Below are 18298 nucleotides of genomic sequence, written 5' to 3'. Positions count from 1 at the left end.
GTTGTGATAATCAATTTCATGAAATAGTAATATTAGAAAGATAAAAAAATAATCAGAATTTATTTTATTTAATATTATTTAATTGTTGTTCCAACAATTAATAATAATTAATAAATACTAAATAAAATAAATTTTAACTATTTTTTATTTTTTTTATTATCAAATATTTTTTATCATAAAATTAGTTCTTTTGGTATATTTATTAGCATTGCCCCCTTAGTTTGATATTTAAGTTAGGTCGATTGGTAATAATTTGCAAGAAGAAAAGTGACAAGAAAGTCAAAATCAAACTAGAACAAACTAAAGGTGTGGGGATTTCCAGTCTTTTCAGGCCAAACACAACTTTTATCATTACATTATTATCATTTATTTTGAATAAAAATGAAACATATATAGGCAAAGCATCCAATACAAAAAAAGAATATATTTTCTTTTGCAATTTGCATAGAATGATTGATTGGTTGGTTGGTACGTGGAGGATGACCCCTCCTCAAAACTAGGTTTTACATTAAAGCACCTATTCAAACGAAAATGTTAAAATATTTTCTTATAAAAAATACTTGTATTAAAAGTGTGATTTATTTATTTAACTATATTTAAAAAAAATATTTTATAATATATTAAAATCAAATTTTATAATTTATCATCTAATAATAAAAAAAAAATATTTTCATATAAAGACAATTATAAAATTTTTTATCCACCTTATATTAATATATATAAATATTCATTCCATTTTACTTTCAATAATTATATATAATCTATGTTCGTTAACTAATTAAAAGGTGCAACTAATCAATAGTTATAGGCCAAGTTCAAGTTCCATCCCTTCCATGCGTTCTACGTCTCCCCCAAATTTTTGAAGTGGAGCATATAATGAGATTTAATTTTCTCAATTTAGGTTCAGATTTAGTAAATTCATGTCAAACTCGGAAATACAATTTTAACTATTAGTATTCTATTTAAAATTTTCGTAATTAAAATAATTTTATACATATTGTGATGAACATCGAAGATTTTGAAGATTGAAGAACCATAACCTATTTTGTATTGATGTGATCGAATAATAAAGGATAATCTGCTATACAAAAATTGCTACCATTTATATTCAAAGTTAAAATTAAAAAAAGATGCACTATCATATATTATATATCCCTAGCTACAATATAATCGACCACTTTTAATTGTTTAGTTTGGAGCATCTTTCATCGTTCTTCAGTCGATCACTCACAAAACAATCACCGGCCAATAATGTGGCAAAAAGTTTAAATTAAAAGTTATATATGCATAATAAACTTTTTCATTTTGTATTCGATTCTCATAATCTAAAAATTCCATAGATAGTGTGACATGAATAACACAACCAAGATTTAGTTTATATAAATATAATATAAATGTATATAAATTGGACGAAAGAGCTTATCAGTCTTTTTGGCCAAATTTTTTGTTTCACATCTTGGTTTAATACTATCGTAAAATACCTTAACAATTATTTTAGATAAATACTTTGTAGTTTATAATATCCTATTTAAAATTGGTTTATAGCCTTAATTAAATAAACACCAATTAAATTACGTGAACTAATTTCAAATTTCATATTGATCAAACTTTGAAAAATATCAGTATCAACTAATTACTATAATGTTATGATAATATTTAACAATTTACATTATACTAACAGGGTCAGTTGTGAAACGAAAATTTATCGAACAACTAATTGGAGTCAAAATGAAAAATTTAATAAAATAATTTAATAATTAATCATGACACCCACTTATTTTAGACGAACTGACTTGTATAAATGCAGGTAAAGGGAAAAGGACTGTGATGAAGGAAAAAACAAACGGAGGCCAAATGAAATCAAAATACAAAATAGTAAAAGAAGTGTTCACTAGTTCCACTAAAATTGCAAAAGAAACAAAAATAGTAAGTTCTTGAAATATTAAACTACCCCCCATTTGTAGTTGGGCATATGACTATTGGAATAACTACCCCCAATTATGAACCCTTATATCATATCATAGTCACACAAGGTATTAAGATCAACAATAATGTCATAACGGATCATCAGCATTAACTTCGATGTCTTCAGAAGTGTTATCTAGTGTCAAAAAAAAATAAGTTGTTCTCATTTTAAAAAGAATAAAAAATTTCTTAAAAAAATATTTGTTGAATTATTTCTCTTTGTAATTATGTATTCTTTATGTACTCCTACTATATAAAAAAATTACAAATAAAAAAAATCTAAGTAACAAGAAGAATAAAAAAGGTATGCGTGTGGAAGCTGTACGTCTCTGAAAAATAAATAATGCTACTCATATATAGACATCAATCATTTTCAGAAAAAACAATTCTTTATTCATATAACATGTAAACCCTAGAATAATTACTAACAATTTCTAAAACGATTAACATGAAGCCTTTATGTATTTTTTTTCCTTTTCTTTACTATTCTATATTTTTTATTTTTCTTTCTAACTCGTGGTGTTTTTGATTTATGATGCAGAATAATGGCTAGGCTACTAGTGATCACTCCTGATGAGTACTCCTTCGAGTATGAGGTCACGGACACTACTGATGTAACTGAAATAAAATTTATCGTAGCTACGATACGCAGTTATGAAGAACAAAATTTAAGAGGATGTCTCGTGGATAGAAAGACTTTGGATTTGAATGACCGTGAACGAACACGAGATAGTATGGAACTACATGAGACTGCATTGGACGGTGAATATGCATTGTATTTCAATCTGTAGACTAGATCCCCTCCTCCCCGTCCGAGACCCGAGTTAGGAGTGATCACTCCAATTGAAAGACTTCTGACTCGGGATATGCAACAGTAATATCCTCCAATTGGCCATAACTCGGTCCAACGGCTATACAAGTATAAGCGTTGGAGAAAGAGGTTGAGTGAATCACTCGTCAGAAGCTAGGATCCATGGAGATGGCATGCCACTCATGGCACACATACTGAGCATTCTCCAAAACGTCTTTCATTCCCACCATGTGGAAAATCTTGCTAGTCAAGTCCAGAGGAAGATCAAGCCAATTTGGTCAAGAACATTAGACATTACTTTATCATATATATATATATATATATATTCGTGGGAGTATGTACTCCTCATCTAACGCCCGAAGGGTTTCACTGCGCCACCTCCATGGTTACACCTTTCTTTGTCTTTTCTTCGTCAAACTCTTTTCCATTTTCTTCTATTTTTTATTTTTTCTTAATTTCTTTTTCACTTAGTTCCCTAATTTTTGTTTCTCTCCCAATTCATTGCTCTTTTAATTCATTCCATTTTCTAATTCACTCATTCCATATATCTTATGTCTCTTTGAAATCATTGAATACCAATTCTGATTTTCTCTACACCATGAACAACAAATCAGAGACTCAGAACCCTCATATAATTGCTATGACGGTGGAGGGTGCCAGCCTTCAAGTGGCTGAAACTGCTCTTGTGGAATTGTCGGGGTTTGGGAGATCCTGACAATCCACAATCTTAAAGGAATTTGCAAATCCTACTCCCCCGAGGTTGGTTTTATCTGTGAAACAAAAAATCAATCTCGACAAGTTGAAGAAAAACTAAGATCTTGTGATTTCAAGGAATGGTTTATTGTAGATCCGGATGGATTATCAGGGGGTTTGGCAATGACATGGAGGGATGGTTGCACTGTTCAGATTTTACAGCATGGTAGATTTTTTATTGCGGCATCAGCTGGTTCTAATGATCCCTATGGTGTTCTAGGTGTTTATCTCAGTTCAAATGATCAACATAGAATGGCTCAATTTGCTGAATTAACTTCAGTCACCCAACAGTTCGATGGTAAGATTGTGTTAATGGGGGATTTTAATGCCATTTCTAATCAATTGGAGAAAGAAGGTGGGGGTGCTAAATCTCCTTCTTCTATTGAAACCTTTAATAGTTTTATTGATGATAATTCCCTGATTGATATTGGTATGGTCGGAAGACCATTCACTTGGTCAAATAGACGGAGGGGTGATGAGTTGATACAGGAAAGACTGGACCGATTCCTGGTAGGAGTTGATTGGCAGCAACTCTATCCCAATGCAACGGTTCTTAGACTGTCAGAATTAGGCTCGGATCATGCCCCTCTTATCCTAGACTCTAATCCAAGAACTGAGAGATCTAAACGCCGATTCAAATTCCAAGAAAGATGGTGTTCCAATGATGAAATACGGCAGATTGTTAGAGAGGTTTGGCATGAACAGATTGATGGTTCAGCCATGTATATCCTAGCTCAAAAAATAAAGCATTGTCGGCATAAGATTGTCAAATGGCAGCAAGAACACAGATCTAATTCGAAGGTGGAGATTGATTTACTACAGTCGGAATTAGAGGAACTTCGTTTAGCAGGAATTCATGGAGGCGACATCATTTCAGAAATAGAGGACAAACTTGAAAAAGCATTGCAAAATGAGGAATCTTATTGGAAAGATAAGTCTAGAGTCAAATGGCTCAAATCTGGTGATCAGAATATAGCTTTCTTCCATCAGAAATGTAGAAATCGAACTCGAAGGAATAGAATTTGGCAACTAACTGGCAATGATGGTGAAGTGGCTACTTCAAATGCTGGTATTGCTTCTGTGGCTGAATCTTATTTCAAGGACATCTTTTCCTCCACTTGTCATGAGAACCCTGAACCTCTGTTTACTGATTTTGAACCTAAGGTTACAGCTCACATGAACCGTAGGCTTCAAAGACCAGTGACTATGGAGGAAGTGAAACGCGCAACATTTAGCATTCATCCTCAAAGTGCCCCAGGAGATGATGGTATGACAGCAAAATTTTTTCAAAGCTTTTGGAACATACTTAGTGGTGATGTGTTTCGAGCAGTTAAGAGCTTCTTTTCTGGTGGCAGAATCTTGAAGGGTTTTAACCACACTCAGATCTGTCTTATTCCCAAGATTTCTGATGCTAAAGATATGACTCAGGTAAGACCAATAAGCCTATCTTCAGTCTTTTACAAGATTATCTCCAAAGTATTTGTACATAGGCTTCAGAGTATGATGAATAGACTAATTAGCCTTACGCAAAGTGCTTTTATTAAAGGCAGATTAATCTCTGATAATATCCTAATTGCTCACGAGTGTATGCATTACTTGAAGAACAAAAAAAGAGGTCTCGAAAATGAAATGGCACTAAAATTAGATATGAGTAAGGCATAATGGCACTTTCTTTGGTTTATATTGGAGAAGTTTGGTTTTGACTCTCGATGGATCATATGGATTCGAGAATTAGTGACAACTGTTTCTTATTCTGTTATTGTGGAAGGACAACCTTATGGTTTCTTCAAACCAAATAGAGGTATTCGACAAGGAGATCCTCTATCCCCCTATCTTTTTCTTTTTTGTACAGAAGGTCTCTCCTTCTTGCTACATAAGGCAGAACAAAACAGACTAATTCAGGGTCTTCAGATACATAGGCGATGTCCCAAGGTCAACCACCTCCTGTTTGCTGATGATTCCATTTTATTCTGTAAGGCTAATCCTGAAGCATGTTCAAATATCCTGCATTTATTGAATTCTTATGAAAGCATCAGTGGCCAGAGGGTAAATCTTAATAAATCTGCTGTATTCTTTAGCCACAACACTCCGTCCACTACTCGTACACTACTGGCTAACTCTATGAATATTAATCATATTGGGGCTCAGGATAAATACCTTGGTTTGCCTTCTACAGTCTCTAAATCGAAAAAGGCTTCTTTTAGTATGATCAAAGAAAAGGTTCGGAAAATAATCCAAGGGTGGAAGCGCAATCTTCTTTCGTCAGGTGGTAGACACGTATTGCTTAAGGCAGTGGGAGAAGCTATTCCTATTTATACATTGTCTTGCTTCAAGTTGCCTGATGGTTTAATTTCAGAAATTCACTCTCTACTTTCTCAGTTCTGGTGGGGACAAAAAGGTTCTGAAAGGAGGATGGCTTGGATTAGCTGGGACACTATGACTCGCTCACGAAAAGAAGGAGGCCTTGGATTTAAAGATCTCAGAATCCAAAATCTGGCGCTTTTAGGCAAACAGTTTTGGCGACTTGTAACACAGCCTACTTCCTTATTATCCAAAATCTTAAGAGGTAAATACTTTAGCAATGGTAATGCTATAACGGCAGAAATTGGAGTCTACCTTCTTGGGGATGGAGGAGCATACTGGAAGGCCGAAAGATTGTTGAAAAAGGTCTTAATTGGGCTGTGGGTACTGGTGAGGATATCCGAACCTTTGAGGATCATTGGCTACCTCCTCCGTATCCTTTAATGATTTCTGACATGCCAAATAGACAGGTTATTTCTGAGTTATTTCCAAGAGTTAAAGATCTAATTACTGAAGATAGAAATTGGAATCAGAATCTCATTCAAGAACTATTTCCCCAAGACGTTGCAAACAGGATTTTGTCAGTTAAAATTCAGCAGAGTAGGGACAAATTGCAATGGGATTTGAACAAATCCAAGCAATATGATACAGCTTCAGGTTACAGAATTGGCTATTTATTTTACCATCCGCCTCTGGAGCTTTGCCCTAATTATATGCAACAGAAAAAGCCGTGGATTGATCTATGGAAGTTGAACTTGCCTCACAAAATTAAGCTATTTATCTGGAAAGCTATCCATGGCCGACTTCTAGTGCTTGCTCAGATTCATCACCGCATCTCATCTATATCACCAATATGCCCTTGCTGTCATGAAGCAACGGAAACAGTCACTCATTGTTTGATCGATTGCTCTAGAATTAAAGACGTATGGTCTCAGAGTTATCTTCGTGACTGTCTTCTCCCTCAGAGTTCTAACGACTTTTGGACATGGTGGACTGCATCAACAGAGATACTTAACCCATTGAAGAATGCTGACCGTAATCCTCAATTGCTTGCCATCATTTGCTGGAACTGCTGGAAAGCTCGCAACCAGTTGATTTTTGATGGTTCTACTTCTATGCTGTCTGCCATTCTAGCAAGCTCTGTCAAGTTGCTCCGTGAAATCCAAAGAACTCCCAGTTTAAGTCGTCATCTCCATGAGGCAAGCTCTTAGATGCATTCAATTTGATTTATCATTATTTCTTCTTTAAGATTTTTCTTCGTTTTTCGACCATGCACCGTTGGATGAATACCTTCAGTGTAGTGTTTTTGGGAAATTCCCACCTTTTATTATGCTGTCCTGCTTTTGGACATCTTTGTATTTCATTTTTTAATAATTAATGGAATATAACCTATTATCTTTAGAAATATATATATATATATATATATATATATATATATATATATATATATATATATATATATATAAGAACATTAGACACCCTAACCCTAATAAACATATTCTATCTAACATTTATATACACCAGACTACTTCAGAAGTACTTAATTAACAAGATAAAATACTATTTAATATATAACTTTAATTACATCCTCCTCTGATTAGGTTTATGAGTAAAAGAAGGGTTTTCAAACAACACGATCTTGATCTTGAGTTCAATTATCTTGATTATCTTGATTCTGAGTTATACAATTATCTTGATCCATTCGTCTATGAATAATGCTATTTAAACAAAAAAAATTTAAATATTAAAAAATTATTTTATTCTTTTTAAATAAAATATAATTCACTTTTTAAATTTTTTTTTTTATAAAAGTATTCTTTTTACTCAAATAAATCAATTAAAACTAACAGTTAAGCTAAATTTGGTTAAGTCTATTACCATTTTACAACTATAATTAACAGTTATCTTTTTGCCTTTATATCTCTCTTAAACATTAATATTAGGTGGACTTTTTAAATTTTATATTTTTATCCAATATTTTATTATCCAATATTTTTAAAATGTATTCTGAAGAAAGGAAAGAATGTAATACTCTTTTGTACAGTACGATTAATTTCTTATATTTTTATATTCTAAAATAAATATTTAAATTAAATTTTAAATTTAAACTTAGATTTTACTATTATAAAATATTAGAAAAAAATTATTTTTTCATTCTTCTTTTACTTTTTTTAGTAACTTTTCTTAATTTTTTTAATTAATTCATAACATCTTTTTTTGGATTTAAGTGATTTTTTTAAATTCTACTTTATCATTGATTCTTTATTTCTTTTAGTATGTTTGTTTTAATGATTAAATTGTGATTTTAATTATTAATAGTAAAATATAAAAAAATTGTTAACAAAAATTTTGGTAAAATTATAATTTAATAATTAAAAAATTATTGAAGGGTATTTTAAAAAAAATAATATAATTATTAAATTTCTGATACAAAGAGAAAAAAAGGGCTTAAAAAGGGAGAAAAGGCCCTGATGGTGCATGCGTGTAATGTGAGTCTTCTCTTCTAGTTTGATAACTTTTCTCTGTGCACTCTCTCTGAAAACTCCACATTCTAATTCAGATCCCCCTTGCAAGTGAACCTGGACTACATTCATTGATTCCTTCATTCCTTCCATCTAATTCTCTCATACTCTGATTACTTGGACTCTTCTCTAATACTGCTATATTATACTTGTGCTGTTATACTACACTTGTACCACTTTCAATTCTTCATCAGAATCCTCTATCGCTTGCAATTGTTAACATTTGGTGCTTCCATTAAGTTCCAATGACAGAGAATACGTGTCTCCAAACATTGCAAGCTGCAAGTTCTCGTTTAACCGAGCAATCGGATGGCTACATCGAGCAATTCGCCTCTCTCACACAAAGACTTGGTTCGTTACAGGATCAGTTCGCCCAGCACTTGGCAGAATCCCCGAGACGCGGACTGTCCTCCCCTGTCTTTGGCCACCTTCGGCAGATGAAAGTGGATTTTCTTCGTTTCTCTGGCGCGGAGGATGTCTCCCAATGAATCTATCGCGTGGAACGCTTCTTCTGGATCTATGATATCCCGGAGGACCAACAATTGGATCTGGTGGCCGTCAATTTGGAGGGTCGGGCCCTTGCTTGGTTTCAGATGTGGGAGAGACTAGAATCTATGGCTGATTGGCTTGCCATCTCCACTGCCTTGCAAATGCAATTCGGGCCGTCCCATTTTGAAAACTCCCGGGAGGAGCTACTGAAATTGAAACAATCCACCACGGTGAATGCTTACTTTGAATCCTTTAACGACCTAGCCGCCCGTGCATATGGCTTAGATAATGCTCTGCTTCTGGATTGCTTTGTGGGTGGTCTTCATCCGGAACTGAAATGGGAGGTGAAAGCTCGTTTTCCGATCTCTTTGTTGCAAGCGGTTTCTCTTGCCAAATTGTTTGAGGAAAAGTTTCTGCCTCACACGCAACGCTGGCGTTCCGCCGTTGCTCAGACAGCTCGACCTACCACCGCCCCAGCCCTAAAATCACTCACTATCGTTTTCCCTGCACAACCGACGCCTCAAAACCCTCAACTGCTCCACACCCCTCTAAAACCTAACACAATGCGCAAATTAACCCCAATGGAGATATAGTTTCAGAGGGAAAAGGGCATCTGTTTTACCTGTGACGAGCATTATTCCCCTTCCCACAAATGTGCTTCCAAGCACTATTTTCTAATCCAAACTGTAGAGGAAGTCCCTACTGACCAGGACTCTGCAATTGAGATTTCTGAAGTGGACCAAACCCTGCCGATACTAGCTGAGGACAGGGTCGAGCCCCTCCACCTTTCGTACAATGCCATGGCCGGCATCCCTGCCCGACGGTCGATTAGGTTCCGAGGTCTGGTGCACGGCAGGGACATCCGCGTACTCATGGATGGCGGCAGCTCGGATAACTTCATCCACCCAGCTTTGGTTCGACACCTGGCAGTGCCCGTTCATCATTCCCCAAGATTCAAGGTTGAGGTGGGTAACGGTGCTTTGCTCCAATGCGAGGGTGAGGTTCGTGATTTACCTGTTTTCATTCAGGATCATTTGCTCCTTATATCGGCTTTCGTACTTCCTATTGCTAGTGAGGAGCTGGTTTTAGGGGATATTTGGCTTGAGACACTAGACACCCATTTGGTAAATTACAGGAAAAAATTCATTACCTTCATGGTTGGGGCTGAAATGATTACTTTGCAGGGTGAAAAAGATGCCAACCCAGCTCCGGCACAATTTCATCAGTTGCGGCATTTGCACATAACAGATGAGATTATGAAAATGTATACACTCCAGCTCCAAGAACCGGTTACAGACACCCCTCCTCTTTTGGAATTACCTTCTGATTTGGCGCCCGACTTGGCTACTATATTGCGGGATTACACAGTTGTTTTTCAGGTTCCAAAAGGCTTGCCCCCCGCCGAGAGTACATGATCACACCATTACCTTGTTGCCCGGAACGACGCCTATTAAGGTCCGCCCTTATCGATATCCTCATAGCCAAAGGCTGAGATTGAGCAGATCGTCGCTGAGATGCTAGCCAAGGGCATCATACAGCCAAGCACTAGCCCTTTCTCTTTGCCCGTGCTTTTGGTGAAAAAGAAAGACGGTTCATGGCGATTTTGCACTGATTATCGAGCCCTCGATCATGCCACCATCAAGGATTCCTTTCTATGCCGACGGTGGACGAATTACTCGATGAATTGTTCGGTGCTTGGTTCTTCTCTAAACTCGACCTCCGCTCGGGGTACCATCAGATTCGTGTCAGACTGGAGGATTGTTTTAAGACGGCTTTCAGGACACACCAGGGCTTATACGAATGGCTCGTATGCCATTTGGTCTGACTAATGCCCCTACTACCTTCCAGTGTTTGATGAATTCTATCTTTTCTGAGGTCTTATGAAAATTTGTCCTCGTCTTCTTTGATGATATCCTGGTTTATAGTGATGATTGGCAGTCTCATCTACATCATCTGGTGTATGTCTTACGCGTGCTCAAGCACCATTCCCTATTTGCCAAACTCTCTAAATTCTCCTTCGGAAAAACACAAGTTGAGTACCTGGGCTATGTGGTTTCACTTGAGGGAGTGAGAGTGGATGACTCAAAAATTAAAGCAATTCGTTGTTGGCCGACTCCAACCTCAGTAAAGCAACTTCGGGCGTATTTAGGATTGATGAGTTACTATCAAAAGTTCATATGCAATTTTGCCACTCTGGCAGCGCCACTCACTGACTTGTTGCACAAAGAGGGGTTTGTGTGGTCGCCTTCAGCCTCGGATGCTTTTGTGACATTGAAAGAGGCTCTAACTCATGCACCAGTCCTGGCACTTCCCGACTTCTCCAAACCTTTTGTGCTTGAGATGGATGCTTCGGGTACCGGTATTGGGGGGATTCTTAGCCAAGCTGGACATCCCATCGCTTATTTTCGAAGAAAATTTCCTGCACGGCTCAGAAGCAATCCGTCTATGCCCGGGAAATGCAGGCAATCTTAGCAGCGGTGGCTAAGTTCCGCCACTACTTGCTTGATCACAGGTTCGTGATACGAACGGATCACAAGAGCCTCAAGGAACTCCAGCTCAAACCATTCAAACGCCAGAGCAGCAGACTTGGTTGGCCAAACTCGTAGGTTATGACTTTGAGATAGAATACAAAAAGGGCTCGGATAATCAAGGTGCCGATGGGCTGTCTCGCCAATTTCTTGCTGTCACCTCGCTCACTTACGACATTCTCACGCAGCTACGGTCCAATCTCCAGCACTTCGATCCCTCGGATTTATTTTCTGAGGTGGATCTTTGGTCTGACAATTTACAGCACCGGTAGGGTCTTTGGTTTTGGAAGGACCGACTGATAATCCCTTCTACTTCGTTCCTCATCCCGAAGCTTCTTTATGAGTGCCATGACTCAGCCATTGGTGGACATGGTGGTTATCAAAAGACATTGTGCCGATTAACTCCCCAATTTTTCCGGAAGGATATGGCTCGTATGGTCAAGGATTATGTGTGCCAGTGCTCTATCTGCCAACAGGCGAAGTACTCTACACCTGCCGGTCTCCTCAACCTCTTCCACTTCCTACCAATGTTTGGCAGGATATTTCTATGGATTTTGTGACTGGGTTACCGCTGACACAAAGGTATTCGGTCATCTTCGTGGTAGTGGACCGACTATCAAAGTTTGCCCATTTTCTACCACTAGCAGCTACTTTTACAGCCTCCCAAGTTGTTGAAACATTTATCAAACATGTAGTGAGTATTCATGGCATGCCACAGTCTATTGTGTCTGATCGCGATAAAGTATTCACAAGCAAGTATTGGGAGCAATGTTGTATGCGCCAAGGTATCACGCTAGCGCGGAGCTCGGCTTACCACCCTCAGTCCGACAGCCAGACCGAGGTGCTTAACAGGTGTCTAGAGATGTACCTTCGTTGTTATACTCAAGACAATCCCAGGACTTGGTGTGAGATGCTTTCATGGGCGCAGTTTAGTTATAATACTTCCTTTCATTTGGCAATCGGCATGTCTCCCTTTAAGGCCTCGTTTGGGCGGGATCCTCCGCCTCTACTCCGATATGTCGCTACCTCTATAGACGCTCCAGCTGTCCAGGAACAATTGCAACAGCGAGACTCCCTGATAACAGCCTTGAAATTCCACCTGAGGAGAGCTCAGGCCCAGATGTTTCAGATTGGCGACCTTGTTTATGTCAAGCTCCAACCATACCATCAACGCTCCGTGGCCTTTCGAAAAACCCAGAAGCTGTTTATGCGCTACTTCGGACCTTTTCCTGTGGTGCAGCCTGTGGGTAAAGTCGCATACAAGCTGGAGCTTCCTTCCACTGTCAAAATACACCCCGTTTTCCATATTTCTCCCCTTAAGAAGTGTGTGGGCAGACCACTTTCGATGACCCTACCGGAATCGCTAACCGTGGATGAGAACGGTTGCAAATTGCTTCCAGGTGTTAGGCCATCGTATGATCAAAGTGAACGATACTTGGCAGGAGCAGGTGTTAATTCAATGGCAACATCTGTCGCCGGAGGAAGCGACATGGGAAGGGTATGAGGACATGCAACGGCTTCATCCCTCCTTCGACCTTGAGGACAAGGTCAATCTCCGGGGCGACGGTGTTGATACAAAGAGGAAAAAAAAGGGGAGAAAAGACCCTGATGGTGCATGCGTGTAATGTGAGTCTTCTCTTCTGGCTTGATAACTTTTCTCTGTGCACTCTCTCTGAAAACTCCACATTCTAATTCAGATCCCCTCCCCCTTCAGGTGAACCTGGACTACATTCATTGATTCTTTCATTCCTTCCATCTAATTCTCTCATACTCTGATTACTTGGACTCTTCTCTAATACTGCTATAGTATACTTATGCTGTTATATTACACTTGTACCACTTTCAATTCTTCATCAGAATCCTCTATAGCTTGCAATTGTTAACAATTTCTTAAAAAATACAATTTAGTCAATAAAAGAATAATTTATTAAAAGATATTTTGGTAAGCAAAATTTAATGATAAAAAATAAAATTTTTGTTAATGGGTATTTTTTTAAAAAATAATTTATTTTTTCTTAAAAAATAAATAAAGTTAACATTAGTTAATACAAAAAATTTAAAATGGATTAAAGAAAAAAAATTTTAAAAGTTAAAAAAAATGTACATTTATAAAATAGAAAAAAGAAAAATATTATTTTAACATCTCCTAAGAAATGAGAGTAAAATTTTTTTTTAATCTTTTTAGCATTATCGGAATGAAGATATCATTCCATTTTACTTTCACCATTAAATACTATGATATTCCATATATATTATCAAAGTTTGGGATAATATACATGTAGTGCTACTATAGTTCAAAAGTAATTGTAAAAATGGTTATGCAACTATCATTTCATTCATAATTATTAGTGATTATGTACATTTCATTATCATTATTCTTTGATCAGACGCAAAGTATATCCCTAATTGTTAGTTGTACTATTGCATCTTCATAATTAAGGGAGAAGGCAATCCATATATATAAATAGTATATTAGTACTATAGTGGCCCGTTTCATATCATGAATATCTCGCTGTGATTATTTGTCTTCTTCTAGTTTGAGTACATTTCCTAAAATAATTGATCCAACCAATATACGAGAGCTTAAGTTAGGTGATATCAATATGACAAAATAAGATTGCAATATGTTGTATGTAGGACTTTTTTTATTGCAAAATATATATATATTGCAATAAAAAAATATATATGATCCGTTACTAAAACTAACTTAACAGAATTAAATTTCCGCAAATTTCTCTTAATCGCACTATCACAAATCCTAACCACTAAAATACTAAATGAAGATCCGTCAAAATAGCAGCAAAGATACGAATAACAAATAACAAACTTCACAACAAATCAATATATATACTAGCAAGTCACTAAGTTAGAGGTACGCAATACATTCAGTTTTATTCTGAATCATTTTACACTCTTATTTCCTTGAGCGTTGGAGTTTCTTTGCAGGTGCCTAACACCACCTCCCCAGTAAGCAGACGACGTTCCATCCTCTTGCTCAAGGAAAGCTGGTCTGAGCTCCAGTAGGACAGGTGATACCTCGGAGCGTCCAAATCCACACAGGAACATTTGACGCCCACCGTGGGGCCTACGATTTTTCTAACCCCACAGCCCTTTACTCTATATATTTTTCTACTCTTTTGTTCAGATCATGACGTATGGCGGACGAACACAGTCACACTCCTTCGAGTACCAATCAAGCCGAAATTCTGGCAATCAATGAGGCCCTCAAGGTCGAAAACCAGAGAATGGCCGAATTCTTGCGCCAGATGGAGCATGACCGTAGCAAAGGAGGAGAGCATGAGAACGCCGAAAACAAGGACAACAACGATGAACATACATCGGAAACTAAACACACATTCCCAAAACCGCAAAAATAATCACCAAAAGAACCAACCCCTTTACAAAGGAGGTCATGAGCTTCAAAATGCCCAAAAATTTCACCCTGCCATCGACTCTAAAACCCTACCAAGGAATAGGAGACCCAAACGTCCATGTCACTAAATTCCATGCCATGATGTTTATGAACAAAGAATCTGACCCGATTTTATGCCGCACTTTCCCAACCTTTCTGAATGGAGCTGCCTTAATTTGGTTCTCCAACCTCCCTGAAGGCTCCATCTAAAACTTTGGTGAGCTGGCCGACCAATTTGTCAATAATTTCGCCGCGTCCAAAATATACGTCCACAACTCTGATTATCTGAGCACCATCAAGCAAGGGCCGAAAGAAAGCCTGAAAGACTACATGACCAGGTTCGCAGAAGCGACCAATGAAATACCCAACCTAAACCCTGAAGTCCATCTCCACGCCTTAAAAAGTGGTCTCCACCCAGGGAAGTTCCAAGAGTCCATAGTCATAGCAAAGTCGAAGACTTTGGCCGAGTTCCGGGAAAAAGTTACAACACAGATCGAAATCGAAGAGTTCCGAGCACTGCGAAGAGCGGAGAAACTTACCTCAAACAGAGAGGAGAAAAGACAAAACAGGCAATCAAACAGCATAATGGACCAGAGATCGTTCAGACTAACACCAAAGTTTGACAGTTACACCCCCCTTAATACAAAAAGGGAGGACATTATAAAAGACATACTGCACTCAAAACTTATCAAACCCCCAAACAGGGCCGGCACATATCAAGACCAACGATATGTAGACAAATCCAAGTACTGCACTTTCTACCAGAAGTATGGCCACACCACAGACGACTGCGTAATAGCAAAAGATGTCCTCGAGAAACTGGCCCGCCAAGGACTATTAGACAAGTATATCGACACCTGCGGATGGAAGCGGAACACAGAGGACCTCGGCCAGCAATCCAAAACAACTGACAATTCCTGAGATAAAGGGAAAAAGGTAGACAATGATATCAATCCACCTCGCAAAATAATAAATTGCATTTCTGGTGGCTTTGCAGGTGGTGAATGCACAAACTCGGCAAGGAAAAAATCATACCGAGCTATGATGACTATGACAGAGTCAACTTCATCCCAACCCATCAACAAGGACAAACCAGAAATTTCATTCATCCCTAAAGACTATAAGGCGACCGATCGGAACCTGGACGACCCCGTCGTCATTACAGCATAGGTCGGGGGAGCCACTTGTAAAAAAGATCCTGATGGACCCAGGGAGCAGCACATACGTGCTGTTCTATTCAACATTCCAAAAAATAAAACTGAGCGACAAGATCCTCCAACCCTCATCCGGAGAACTGGTAGGTTTTTCAGGTGAAAGAGTTTCCATCTGTGGTTACGTCTGGTTACAAACCACTTTTGGAGACTATCCTAACAGCAAAACCTTAGAAATACAATATCTCGCCGTGGAGTGCAAAAGTCCCTATAATATCATTCTAGGTAGACCTTCGTTAAATGCATTTAATGCTATTGTTTCTACTGTGCATTTGTGTGTCAAGTTTCTCTCGCAGGATAACAGTTGTAACTATCCACGGAGACCAGAAGGAGGCCAGGCAGTGCTACAACGCTAGCCTGAAGAATGAACAATCAAGACAACCCGAAAAGTAGTATGTCCAAGCAGTATATAACTCAGATCGACTACCTCCCCTGGCCGACCTGGATCCCAGAACCAACTATCAAGAACAAGCAATGCCAACAAACAACCTTACTAAGATTCAGTTAACAACCGAGGAAGAAAAATATATATACCTTGGCAACGCACTAAAAAATGATGAACAAGATCAACTAGCTGAGCTATTAAGAGAAAACGTCGACCTGTTCGCATGGACCCCAGCAGACATGCCAGGCATAGATCCCAACGTCATCTGTCATAAGCTAGTTATCAACCCATCAGCCCGACCTATAACTCAGAAGAAAAGACACCTCGGTACAGACAAGAGGGCAGCCTCCCTCAAGGAAACCGAAAAATTACTCAACGCTGGCTTCATCAAAGAGCTCAGATACTCCACTTGGTTGGCCAACGTGGTAATGGTAAAAAAGAACAATGGTAAGTGGAGGATGTGTATGGACTATACGAACCTTAACAAGGTCTGTCCTAAGGACGCATACCCCCTCCCGTGCATTGATAAACTTGTTGTTAATTCCTCTGATTTTCAATGTTTAAGTTTCATGGATGCCTATTCTGGCTATAACCAAATACTAATGCATGATGTTGACCAAGATAAAATTGCTTTTATCACTGACAATGGTAATTTTTGCTATAAGGTTATGTCATTTGGACTAAAAAATGCATGTGCTGCTTATCAAAGACTTATGGACAAAATTTTCACAAACCAAATTGGCTGAAACATAGAAGTCAACATTGACGACAAGGTAGCAAAATACGCATATATGGCATAACACGTCAATGATTTGAAAGAAATACTCCAACAACTCCGAAGATACAACATGAAGCTCAATCCAGAAAATTGCACTTTCAGAGTTCAAAGCGGCAAATTCCTCGACTTCATGCTGACTTGCCGAGGTATAGAAGCCAATCCCGAAAAATGCCAGGCAATCCTCAACATGAGAAGCCCGAAGACAATTAAAGAGGTTCAACAGTTGACTGGCCGACTTGCAGCGTTAGCCAGATTTCTGCCTTGTATAGCTCACCGATCACATCACTTTTTCAAAATTCTAAAGAAACAAGAACAGTTCCATTGGACTGAAGAATGTGAAGCAGATTTTACCGAGCTCAAGGCCATACTATTAGCACCTCCAATCCTCCGAACCCCTGAGGCTGGTAAACCACTTTACCTTTATTTATCTATTACTAATTACGCTATCAGCTCTGTCCTAGTAACAGAAACAGGAAAGGAACAACACCCAGTATACTTCGTCAGCAAATCCCTTCAGAACGCCGAGGTTCGATACCCGAAGCTAGAAAAACTAGCTCTGGCTCTTGTAACAACAGTCAGACGCTTGCGACACTACTTCCAAAGCCATCTCATTGTGGTCAGAACCGAACAACCCTTAAGACAAATACTGACAAAGCCTGAACTAGCAGGAAGACTAATCAAATGGTCGATCAAATTGTCAGAATACGACATCCAATACCAGTCCCGAGGGGCCATCAAATCACAAGCACTGGCCGACTTTATTGCAGAACTCACTTTCGAAGAAAAAGATACTAAAGACCATACATGGACACTATACATCGATGGAGCTTCAAACAGTAAGGGCTCTGGAGCAGGAATACTACTTGAGGACGAACAAGAAACAACATTAGAACAATCCCTACAATTTACTTTCCACGCAAGCAATAACCAAACAGAATATGAAGCTCTAATAGCAGGACTACGACTAGCCCACACAATGGGCATAACATAGTTAAACGTCAAGTGCGACTCCCTCCTTGTGATACAACAGAGTTGATATCCTTTCAAAACTGGCAACAACAAGAAGTCAAAATACAACACCTATATTATCTCAACTAACACTCGACGAACCTAGTGTTATGCTAACAACAATTTTGAGTATCT

This window comes from Arachis hypogaea, chromosome 6 (assembly GCF_003086295.3).
Source record: "Arachis hypogaea cultivar Tifrunner chromosome 6, arahy.Tifrunner.gnm2.J5K5, whole genome shotgun sequence".
Lineage (NCBI taxonomy): Eukaryota > Viridiplantae > Streptophyta > Magnoliopsida > Fabales > Fabaceae > Arachis > Arachis hypogaea.
This window is presented reverse-complemented; position numbering follows the sequence as displayed.